This window comes from Cynara cardunculus (assembly GCF_001531365.2).
Source record: "Cynara cardunculus var. scolymus isolate 2C chromosome LG 10, CcrdV1, whole genome shotgun sequence".
NCBI lineage: Eukaryota > Viridiplantae > Streptophyta > Magnoliopsida > Asterales > Asteraceae > Cynara > Cynara cardunculus.
This window is the reverse complement of record NC_037537.1, coordinates 13,520,164-13,525,318: the sequence shown is the minus strand read 5'-3', so window position 1 is coordinate 13,525,318 and position 5,155 is coordinate 13,520,164. Positions and strand designations below refer to the sequence as shown.

Genomic DNA, 5,155 nt, shown 5'->3' with positions numbered 1-5,155 from the left:
GATTCAATGGCATTATCACAAGGGACAATAAGCCACCTGAAAATCGGAGACGAAAATGAGATCCAAATACCCTCATCTATTTGATTGAATGAATTATGGGATAAAATTTCTTTAAGGGGGAGATATTGTAATATCTCAAGGTATTGGGTATTAATAAAAGTGTAAGTTCAGGTTTTTTTTGGTAAACATTAAATCGGGAAGGTTTAGGTTGAAATGTTGAGAACTTACTTGAGAACGACTCTCCTTCTCATTTGCTCCAAATATCGTAATATCTTAAGGGGTGTGGTTTAAAAGGAATCCTTTGAGACTTTGGAGATAATCGACCAAGAGGAAGAAATCTCTGGAAAAAAAATTGTGGCTAAAATTTTATCAAGAGGTATGAATCTTCACGTTGTTCCTTTTCAAGTCTAGGGTTACTTTAGATTCTTGATTAGAGGTTAAGGTTATTGGGTTATGTCGATTTTGGTGTTTTCTCATAGCTTTTGGTTGAAAAAGGAACTTCTGTTATGATTAATTTTGGATTAATCCTCAGTTTTGTTTAAACATCTCTTCTTCTTTTTTTCTTTACAAATCCCTTTGTGTATATGGAATCATCTATTGATCTTGGTGATAAGCATCAATTTAGTTGATGTTTTCCATCATTTTTTTGTAGTTCTCAGTTACTTTAATTCCCCCAAATGCCCAAATGTCAAGTATTTTTTTTGTTTTAAATCTTGTCTTGCTTAAAAAATATGATAAGTAGAAAATAAGATCGTAAGTACTTAATTTCAGCACTGATTTTTTGGGTCGATTGCTCAATTTCAGGAAGGATGCTGTAAGAAGTGCTGCAGCGCATTGCAGCGCCTTGGAATTTAAGTTTTGAGGCATCCACCTTTTTTGATCAAATAGGACAAGTGGTTGGAAATGGACGGTGGGGAAATCTTCACAATGTGTTTTGAAGCTTAGCCGTATATGAATCTTGCAAGTTGTCAACTTGCACTATTTTTTTTGTATATAAATAAAGGATGCATTTGTGAAAGAAACACCATATTTTGAGGGTGGCTTTTAGACCCGTAAGAATAATTCTCAACACTTGGATTAGATCTACAATCTGAACATTCATAATCACAAAATTGCCATGAGATTTCTCAATAATCACAAAATTGCCACCGTGCAACTTTAGACCATTAGATTATTAACTTATAAAGTTGATCAATGAACATAAATTGGTTTTACCAGTCTCACGAAAAACTTTTGGTCTCACGTGAACCCAACCCTATATATATATATATATATATATATGAAGTTTCTTTCTCCATTTCTAACAAAACCAATTTTTGTTTCTGTTATTTATATTTTACCATTATTTATATTATCATATATCGTCTTTTATATTATCGTTGTAATATTATTGTCATATATTTTCATCATCTTTTATTTATCGTAACTTAAATTATTTTCTTAATTTATCTTAAGTTAGTTATTTATAAGCTTTTAATTAATTGTTGTAATTTCGTTTAGATTATTGTTACCATGTTTATTAATTGTCATAATTTGTTTTATATTTTTCGTAATTTACTTTCGTCATTTATTTTAATTTGTCATAGTTTTTAGTTACGATTACTTTAATTTTTAATTGTCGTAAAACTTTCTTTCTATACAAATTTTTTTCTCGTTTTTAAAATAGATATACAAGGATCTCGAGCGACGATAGGCTGACAACCTTAGCTTGATTGTAGGGTAACGTTAAGATAAAAGATCGACTTTGATGATAGAAATTTGTTAAATATTAACAAATATTTCCAATCATTTATTCAAGATTATATTGATAAAAATTACATCTCTCGTCACAAGTTGATTTTTGCAGAAAAATGTTAACAATTTGATGGATTTAGAGATAAGTCATCCTGAACGCATCAACTTGAATAATACGAAAGTATACCCGAGAGAGTTACTTAGAATCAATGAGCCTTATTTTCATTTGTTGATCCCCTCTCTCAGTGATTCGATGATAATCATTTTTACCTTATACGAAGTATTATTGTTTTTGTTTTTCAGTTCTAGCGATCATCACCGAGTCTGTTCAGTGATCGCTGAGAACATATAATATAAATCCATCAGCGACAGCAATACTTCAAGAAGACAAAACTCACACCAAAGAACCTTCAGCGAAAGTCGAAGACTGAAACTGAATATTAGAGAGTGGCGAGTTCGTGATCTGAAGCGACATTCAGTGATTACAACCTGGTCTACATATGCGTGAAAACTGCCCAAGCCTCAACGAATGCTGAAAAGACCTTCAGGGTTATTCCAGTATTCAACGATGAAAAGAAGCTTGTTGAGCAAGATTGCTTTTGTTTTGTCCTTCCATACACAAAGGACAAACCCATACCCTTTCTAGAGTATACTATGGTACAGAGCCGATTAGTTTGACTCTACTACCCACCAACTCCATGAGAGGATGTCTGCTCATGAATAGGCTTTTGTAGTATTCACTGTAGCAAAGAACAAGTCTTTCTCTAAAGGCTTGATGCGTGTTCGAACCCTAGTACATTGCATTAAATGTGCATTTAATGCAATGTGTATAAGTAGATGTGTTCTATCTCCATGTAGAGATACTCTCACTCTAACCTTAATTCTTACATGCATACGTGAAAGAACACACATCTAAGAACACAATACGCTTATCTTCAAAAGCAAGTTAGAGTCCCTTTTTAAGTATTCTAAATAGTTCTTACCTAGAAAGAACTTACTTTCTTCTTAGTCTTAAAACAACAAATCATTTCTCTTTGCTAAGAACATTTTTGTGTAACTTAGATTGTTTAGATATGTTAATTTTACCTTATCTTTTCCGCAAACAATCTTGTAAAATCTGTATTGATCCTTCTTTAGCAATATATATTTTAAATTTGAAAAGTTTACTGTGTTTATATTCACCCCCTTCTACAAACTGTTTATACACATCTTGTAGACCCTAACGGGACCAACAAATGGTATCAGAGCAATGTATTTCTCTTCTTGTTGTTTAGTTGTTTTTCTGCATTATATTATCTCTTTCTCTAGATAATCTTATTTCTTTCAAATGGCTTTACAAAACACAAATACACACTTTCATGACAATGGCTCTCTTGCCAAACCTCTCCAATTTATCCGAGACAACTTTAGTCTTTGGAAAAATCGGATGTCCCTCTTTCTGGAAGATGTGGATCCTGAAATTTTACACTACATAAAAAATGGACCATATGTTTGTTACGCTATTTCTCCGGCTGTTCCAGAAACAGCTACGACTGCCGTGATTCCTGAACGGCAGATTCCAAAGCTTGTTCATCAATGATGCGATGAAGACAAGAAGAAGATGGCTATAGACACTCGTGCTAGGTCTATAATAGTTATGTCTATTCCTGATGAGGTTTATCATTCTGTGATGAAACTCAGAACCTCTAGATCCATTTGGGACACTTTATTTCTTCAATATGAAGGAACCTCTCAGGTTCAAGAATCGAGAAAGATTAATTTAGTAAGACAATACAAAAGTTTTCTCTGTGGAAAGACTGAGACATTGTCTGAAGTACATCAACGTTTTAATTGTCTTCTTATTGATTTAAAGACTGTCGGTAGGGAATATTCCAGTTCTAAAACTTTAACGAAGTTTCTGGAATGTTTACCTGAGTCTTGGGATACTTATGCCATGTGTCTCAAGATGTCCAATGACATGTCCTCTCTCTTTCTCACACACAACACTCTATATGGGATACTACTCAATCATGAGCAGTCTCGACAGCTGAAAAAGAATCTAATCAAGGATTCTAAAGAAATGAAGAGCTCTCATTTAGCTCTGATCTCTGAAGATGCTTCAGCTAAACTCTCATCATCATCATCTTCTTCTTCTTCTTCAGTTCTTCCTCCTATTGTTATCACTGAGTTAGATTCTACTAACTCTAAGGATTTTTCAGAGTCTGATCTTCCAGACTTTGATGAATCATTGGCGCTATTAGCTAAATCTTTTAGAAGATTCGCAAGAAAAGTAGCTTTCGCATATCTCCTTCGCTGACCATCAAGGATAAGCCAAAGTCTGATAATATAGACAAGGCTTCAGCGATCTGCTACAATTGTCACCGCGAGAGTCACTTTTATGGTGAATGCAGGTCTAAGAAGGCTGTGATGCCATCTTCTAATACCTCATCCTCCTTTAGATCTAAGGATGACAAATACCTGAAGCTGAAGGAAAAGTACAAGAAAATGAAGAGTTCCCAGCAAAAGGCCAAAGGTCTTGTTACTGAAGAGCATGATTGGGCTTATTTGTCTAATGAATCATCATCTGATGAGGAAGACATGGCTTATCTCTGCTTAATGGCCAAGGATGTCAAAGAAGAATCTTCTGAGACGTCAACTTCTCATGATCCCTCATCATCTTCACCTGCTCAGGTATGTCTCCTGAATGAACCTTTTTCTACTTCCTCTTCTAGCCTATCAACATTAGATATGCTGACGATGGACCTTCACAATGCCCTGAATGGCAAGTCTAAAGCAGAAATGCTTAATCTTGATCTTCAAGAACAATTGAAGATTTTTCATTCAAAGATCAAAGAGTTGAATAAGATCGAAGAAGATCTTAAAGATCAGGTCATTGTGAACCAAACCATCACTGTCGAACGCGAACAGGCTATCGCTGAGCGTGAGCAAGCAATTACTGAACTCAGAGCTGAGAAGGCTACGATTGAAGGATGGTGCAAAGCCTCTATCAAGGCCTCAGAAATCATTAACGCTCAGATCCCTACCAAGATAAAGACTGGTCTAGAATTTTCCTATGATCAGGAAGACAGTGTCATTGACAGGTCCATGCTCAAGTTTGGTACCTTTGTCTCTTCTATTCCTGAGACTTCTTCCTCTCAGTTTTCTTTCGCTGAGACTCGTCTTCATGGAACTCCTTCGAGTTCAGGTTGCAAAGACAAGGGTAAATCCATTGTCAAAGCACCTCTTCCCAAGAAGACTAACAAGTCAAATAGATCTAAATCTATTCGTTCAGCTTGTAAACCTTCTTCTTCTTTAGGGACCAAGAAATCTTAATCCTCTCAGAAATCTAAGTCTTAGCTCAAGGTGAATGCTTTACCTAAGGACTCCAAATCCTCATAAGTTCCTCCTAGAACTAATGAGAAGGGAATCCTTGGAGCTGGTC

General features: G+C 35.1%; 1 long non-coding RNA gene across 1 annotated transcript; it reads left to right on the top strand.

Moving 5' to 3' along the window:
• Positions 1–306: 306 nt before the first annotated feature.
• LOC112518858 lies at positions 307–1,077 on the top strand. The gene is made up of 2 exons (XR_003069868.1): positions 307–376; positions 805–1,077. It is a non-coding gene; the product is annotated as an uncharacterized LOC112518858 (long non-coding RNA).
• Positions 1,078–5,155: the final 4,078 nt, after the last annotated feature.